General features: G+C 46.4%; 2 non-coding genes across 2 annotated transcripts; both read right to left on the bottom strand.

Annotated features, from left to right (window-relative positions):
- Window positions 1-2,273: 2,273 nt before the first annotated feature.
- Window positions 2,274-2,345, bottom strand: trnae-uuc (transfer RNA glutamic acid (anticodon UUC)). The gene has a single exon. It is a non-coding gene; the product is annotated as a tRNA-Glu (tRNA).
- Window positions 2,346-5,091: 2,746 nt separating this feature from the next.
- On the bottom strand, window positions 5,092-5,163 carry trnad-guc (transfer RNA aspartic acid (anticodon GUC)). Its single transcript has one exon. It is a non-coding gene; the product is annotated as a tRNA-Asp (tRNA).
- Window positions 5,164-7,062: the final 1,899 nt, after the last annotated feature.

The raw sequence follows: 7,062 nt of genomic DNA, 5'->3' as shown, positions 1-7,062 counted from the left end.
TTTGATAATAACCGTGACTGTTCTGACACTGTCAGCTGCAGTTAAATGTGGGCATGTACACGTTTAAATTGTCTCGTCCCAAATGTAATTTCCTGCTGAATTTGAAACAGCAGGCATTTTACAAAAGGCAAGGAAGTGCATTGTGTACCTGTTGAGGCAGCAGCAGTGTTGAAATTGCAAAGGTTGATCAGAAGCAGGTATTGCTTCGCGCGGGTGCATTGATTGGAGGCATTTCAAACAGCCTCAAAACGCACTGCTCTTTAATCGGGAATCGAACCCGGGCCGCGGCGGTGAAAGCGCCGAATCCTAATCACTAGACCACCAGGGAAGCTGCAAGAAGCTGCCTGCCAGCAAGCAGAGCAACGCAGACTTTCCTCCTTGCTGCTTTGAAATTCAGATCACTTTAACGCCAGGCAAACTTTTCGTACAAGATGACATCTTTTAGACGAGAACACAAAGGACATGTTCACTAACCCACAGCATCAAGTGCGGGAAGGCGTCCATTTGCCATATATTTCCTTCTATGCTTTTCTCAGAGACAGAGGCATAAAGTCAGAGAGAAGCCGTCGGGGAAGTGAAAACTGACATCATAATATCCACGACATTGTCGAGGAAATGGTTATGCAGTGCTTGAGACAAAGCAGCAAACACACACAAAATACCCGTATGTGCTCTCTTTGTGTGGGTATGTCTCAGATATCCATCTCCGTGTCATGCATTCATGGAGGCTGGCAGCACGGTGGGAGGCCATTCGGGCCTGTGCTGTCTCTTTGAAAGAGCAGTCGTGCTTTCTCCCGCTGTTATCTCATTTTCTCTCTCCCTCCTCAGAGCCCCACACAACAGGCAAACAGAAGGAGAACACTCTACTAACGAGGAACTGGTGCAGGGAGTTGTTATAAATTTCGTCATGTACATATTTTAAAATTATTTTCGTTCATTTTGTTCTATTCAACTTTTCCCAGGGTCTTTTTAAGGAGCTGCCCAAAGGTTTAAAATTGGGGATGTTAAAAATTCTCCCCGTCGGGGAATTGAACCCCGGTCTCCCGCGTGACAGGCGGGGATACTCACCACTATACTAACGAGGAACTGAAAGGTGCCGAATCTGTCAGAGCAAAAATCGACCTGTGAACAGAGGGACAGAGGCAGAAGGGACAGAAATAAGAATAGAAGGAATAGGAGCAGGAGTGGGCCATTCGGCCCCTCGAGCCTGCCCCGCCATTCAATAAGATCATGGCTGATCAGATCTTATACTCAACGCCACTTTCCTGCCCGCTCCCCATAACCCTTGACTCCACTGCAGCTCAAATATATGTCTATCTCCACCTTGAATATATTCACTGGCTCCGCCTCCACAGCTCTCTGGGGTAGAGGATTCTAAAGATTCACGACATTCTGAGAGAACAAATTCCTCCTCATCTCCGTTTTAAATGGGCGACCGGATATCCTGGAGCTTTGCCCCCTAGTTGTAGATTCCCCCAGGAGGGGAAACATCCTCCCTGCATCTATCCTGTCAAGCACCCTCAGAATCCTATACAGAGAGAGACAGGGACAAAGAGGGAGACAAAGATAGACATACAGAGCGAGACAGTCAGTTTGACGTCTTGCAGAGTGGTCCGAGGGATAAGGAACTTCAGTTATGTTGAGAGTTTGTGATTGTTTTCCTCAGACGGTTAAGAGGAAATTTAATAAGAGGCTTTCAAAATTACAAGGGGATTTGATTGAGGTAATAAGGAGAAACGCTTGCCAGTGGCAGGTATGACGGTAACCAGAGGAGACCAATTGAAGATAGCAGAATCAGTATGGGGAGAATTGTATTACGCAGCAAGGGCTCAGGCCTACTGAATATCTTACTGCTTAGAAATGTTATCTCGGCCCAACTCTCTCTCACTAAAGTCTTGCACACGTTGCTAACTTTCAAATGTTGCATTCTTCAAACTGGCGTTGAGTTGATTGATAGCCGTGCTGTGATAAGCTATGTTTGTTAGGGGGGTGCAGCCTGCAAGAAAATACATGGAAGTTTGATAATAACAGTGACTGTTCTGACACTGTCAGCTGCAGTTAAATGTGGGCATGTACACGTTTAAATTGTCTCGTCCCAAATGTAATTTCCTGCTGACTTTGAAACAGCAGGCATTTTACAAAAGGCAAGGAAGTGCATTGCGCACCTGTTGAGGCATCAGCAGTGTTGAAATTGCAAAGGTTGATCAGGAGCAGACATTGCTTCGCGCGGGTGCATTGATTGAAGGCATTTCAAACAGCCTCAAAACGCACTGTTCCCTAACCGGGAATCGAACCCGGGCCGCGGCGGTGAAAGCGCCGAATCCTAACCACTAGATCACCAGGGAAGCTGCAAGAAGCTGGAAGAAGCTGCCTGCCAGCAAGCAGAGCAACGCAGACTTTCCTCCTTGCTGCTTTGAAATTCAGATCACTTTCACGCCAGGCAAACTTTTCGTACAAGATGACATCTTTTAGACGAGAACACAAAGGACATGTTCACTAAGCCACAGCATCAAGTGCGGGAAGGGGTCCATTTGCCACATATTACCTTCTATGCTTTTCTCAGAGACAGAGGCATAAAGTCAGAGAGAAGCCGTCGGGGAAGTGAAAACTGAACATCATAATATCCACGACATTGTCCAGGAAATGGTTATGCAGTGCTTGAGACAAAGCAGCAAACACACACAAAATACCCGTATGTGCTCTCTTTGTGTGGGTATGTCTCAGATATCCATCTCAGTGTCATGCATTCATGGAGGCTGGCAGCACGGTGGAAGGCCATTCGGCCAATCGTGCCTGTGCTGTCTCTTTGAAAGAGCAGTCGTGCTTTCTCCCGCTGTTATCTCATTTTCTCTCTCCCTCCTCAGTGCCCCACACAACAGGCAAACAGAAGGAGAACACTCTAATAACGAGGAACTGGTGCAGGGAGTTGTTATAAATTTCGTCATGTACATATTTTAAAATTATTTTCGTTCATTTTGTTCTATTCAACTTTTCCCAGGGTCTTTTTAAGGAGCTGCCCAAAGGTTTAAAATTGGGGATGTTAAAAATTCTCCCCGTCGGGGAATTGAACGCCGGTCTCCCGCGTGACAGGCGGGGATACTCACCACTATACTAACGAGGAACTGAAAGATACCGAATCTGTCAGAGCAAAAATCGACCTGTGAACAGAGGGACAGAGGCAGAAGGGACAGAAATAAGAATAAGAACAGAAGGAATAGGAGCAGGAGTGGGCCATTCGGCCCCTCGAGCCTGCCCCGCCATTCAATAAGATCATGGCTGATCAGATCTTCTACTCAACGCCACTTTCCTGCCCGCTCCCCATAACCCTTGACTCCACTGCAGCTCAAATATATGTCTATCTCCACCTTGAATATATTCAGTGGCTCCGCCTCCACAGCTCTCTGGGGTAGAGGATTCCAAAGATTCACGACATTCTGAGAGAAGAAATTCCTCCTCATCTCCGTTTTAAATGGGCGACCGGATATCCTGGAGCTTTGCCCCCTAGTTGTAGATTCCCCCAGGAGGCGAAACATCCTCCCTGCATCTATCCTGTCAAGCACCCTCAGAATCCTATACAGAGAGAGACAGGGATAAAGAGGGAGACAAAGATAGACATACAGAGCGAGACACTCAGTTTGACGTCTTGCAGAGTGGTCCGAGGGATAAGGAACTTCAGTTATGTTGAGAGTTTGTGATTGTTTTCCTCAGACGGTTAAGAGGAAATTTAATTAGAGGCTTTCAAAATTACAAGGGGATTTGATTGAGTTAATAAGGAGAAACGCTTGCCAGTGGCAGGTATGACGTTAACCAGAGGAGACCAATTGAAGATAACAGAATCAGTATGGGGAGAATTGTATTACGCAGCAAGGGCTCAGGCCTACAGAATATCTTACTGCTTAGAAATGTTATCACGGCCCAACTCTCTCTCACTAAAGTCTTGCACACGTTGCTAACTTTCAAATGTTGCATTCTTCAAACTGGCGTTGAGTTGATTGATAGCCGTGCTGTGATAAGCTAAGTTTGTTAGGGGGGTGCAGCCTGCAAGAAAATACATGGAAGTTTGAAAATAACCGTGACTGTTCTGACACTGTCAGCTGCAGTTAAATGTGGGCATGTACACGTTTAAATTGTTTCGTCCCAAATGTAATTTCCTGCTGACTTTGAAACAGCAGGCATTTTACAAAAGGCAAGGAAGTGCATTGTGTACCTGTTGAGGCAGCAGCAGTGTTGAAATTGCAAAGGTTGATCAGAAGCAGGCATTACTTCGCGCGGGTGCGTTGATTGGAGGCATTTACAAACAGCCTCAAAACGCACTGGTCCCTAACCGGGAATCGAACCCGAGCCGCGGCGAGGAAAGCGCCGAATTTTAACCACTAGACCACCAGGGAAGCTGCAAGAAGTTGCAAGAAGCTGCCTGCCAGCAAGCAGAGCAACGCAGACTTTCCTCCTTGCTGCTTTGAAATTCAGATCACTTTCACGCCAGGCAATCTTTTCGTGCAAGATGACATCTTTTAGACGAGAACACAAAGGACATGTTCACTAAGCCACAGCATCAAGTGCGGGAAGGCGTCCATTTGCCATATATTTCCTTCTATGCTTTTCTCAGAGACAGAGGCATAAAGTCAGAGAAAAGCCGTCGGGGAAGTGAAAACTGACATCATAATATCCACGACATTGTCCAGGAAATGGTTATGCAGTGCTTGAGACAAAGCAGCAAACACACACAAAATACCCGCATATGCTCTCTTTGTGTGTGTATGTCTCAGATATCCATCTCAGTGTCATGCATTCATGGAGGCTGGCAGCACGGTGGGAGGCCATTCGGCCAATCGTGCCTGTGCTGTCTCTTTGAAAGAGCAGTCGTGCTTTCTCCCGCTGTTATCTCATTTTCTCTCTCCCTCCTCAGTGCCCCACACAACAGGCAAACAGAAGGAGAACACTCTACTAAAGAGGAACTGGTGCAGGGAGTTGTTATTAATTTCCTCATGTACATCTTTTAAAATTATTTTCGTTCATTTTGTTCTATTCAACTTTTCCCAGGGTCTTTTTAAGGAGCTGCCCAAAGGTTTAAAATTGGGGATGTTAAAAATTCTCCCCGTCGGGGAATTGAACCCCGGTCACCCGCGTGACAGGCGGGGATACTCACCACTGTACTAACGAGGAACTGAAACGTGCCGAATCTGTCAGAGCAAAAATCGACCTGTGAACAGAGGGACAGAGGCAGAAGGGACAGAAATAAGAATAAGAACAGAAGGAACAGGAGCAGGAGTGGGCCATTCGGCCCCTCGAGCCTGCCCCGCCATTCAATAAGATCATGGCTGATCAGATCTTCTACTCAACGCCACTTTCCTGCCCGCTCCCCATAACCCTTGACTCCACTGCAGCTCAAATATATGTCTATCTCCACCTTGAATATATTCAGTGGCTCCGCCTCCACAGCTCTCTGGGGTAGAGGATTCCAAAGATTCACGACATTCTGAGAGAAGAAATTCCTCCTCATCTCCGTTTTAAATGGGCGACCGGATATCCTGGAGCTTTGCCCCCTAGTTGTAGATTCCACCAGGAGGGGAAACATCCTCCCTGCATCTATCCTGTCAAGCACCCTCAGAATCCTGTACAGAGAGAGACAGGGACAAAGAGGGAGACAAAGATAGACATACAGAGCGAGACACTCAGTTTGATGTCTTGCAGAGTGGTCCGAGGGATAAGGAACTTCAGTTATGTTGAGAGTTTGTGATTGTTTTCCTCAGACGGTTAAGAGGAAATTTTATTAGAGGCTTTCAAAATTACAAGGGGATTTGATTGAGTTAATAAGGAGAAACGCTTGCCAGTGGCAGGTATGACGGTAACCAGAGGAGACCAATTGAAGATTACAGAATCAGTATGGGGAGAATTGTATTACGCAGCAAGGGCTCAGGCCTACTGAATATCTTACTGCTTAGAAATGTTATCACGGCCCATCTCTCTCTCACTAAAGTCTTGCACACGTTGCTAACTTTCAAATGTTGCATTCTTCAAACTGGCGTTGAGTTGATTGATAGCCGTGCTGTGATAAGCGAAGTTTGTTAGGGGGGTGCAGCCTGCAAGAAAATACATGGAAGTTTGATAATAACCGTGACTGTTCTGACACTGTCAGCTGCAGTTAAATGTGGGCATGTACACGTTTAAATTGTATCGTCCCAAATGTAATTTCCTGCTGACTTTGAAACAGCAGGCATTTTACAAAAGGCAAGGAAGTGCATTGTGTACCTGTTGAGGCAGCAGCAGTGTTGAAATTGCAAAGGTTGATCAGGAGCAGGCATTGCTTCGCGCGGGTGCATTGATTGGAGGCATTTCAAACAGCCTCAAAACGCACTGTTATTCTAACCGGGAATCGAACCCGGGCCGCGGAAATGAAAGCGCCGAATCTTAACCACTAGACCACCAGGGAAGCTTCAAAAATTTGCAAGAAGCTGCCTGCCAGCAAGCAGAGCAACGCAGACTTTCCTCCTTGCTGCTTTGAAATTCATATCACTTTCACGCCAGGCAAACTTTTCGCACAAGATGACATCTTTTAGACGAGAACACAAAGGACATGTTCACTAAGCCACAGCATCAAGTGCGGGAAGGCGTCCATTTGCCATATATTTCCTTCTATGCTATTCTCAGAGACAGAGGCATAAAGTCAGAGAGAAGCCGTCGGGGAAGTGAAAACTGACATCATAATATCCACGACATTGTCCAGGAATTGGTTATGCAGTGCTTGAGACAAAGCAGCAAACACACACAAAATACCCGTATGTGTTCTCTTTGTGTGGGTATGTCTCAGATGTCCATCTCAGTGTCATGCATTCATGGAGGCTGGCAGCACGGTGGGAGGCCATTCGGCCAATCGTGCCTGTGCTGTCTCTTTGAAAGAGCAGTCGTGCTTTCTCCCGCTGTTACCTCATTTTCTCTCTCCCTCCTCAGTGCCCCACACAACAGGCAAACAGAAGGAGAACACTCTACTAACGAGGAACTGGTGCAGGGAGTTGTTATAAATTTCGTCATGTACATATTTAAAAATTATTTTCGTTCATTTTG

This window comes from Somniosus microcephalus, unplaced genomic scaffold (genome assembly GCF_052327205.1).
Source record: "Somniosus microcephalus isolate GS21.2 unplaced genomic scaffold, FLI_Smic_1.0 unresolved_chr5, whole genome shotgun sequence".
In the NCBI taxonomy this organism is placed as follows: Eukaryota; Metazoa; Chordata; class Chondrichthyes; order Squaliformes; family Somniosidae; genus Somniosus; species Somniosus microcephalus.
Note: the sequence above shows the minus strand (reverse complement) of the source record. Positions and strands in the feature narration are given on the sequence as shown.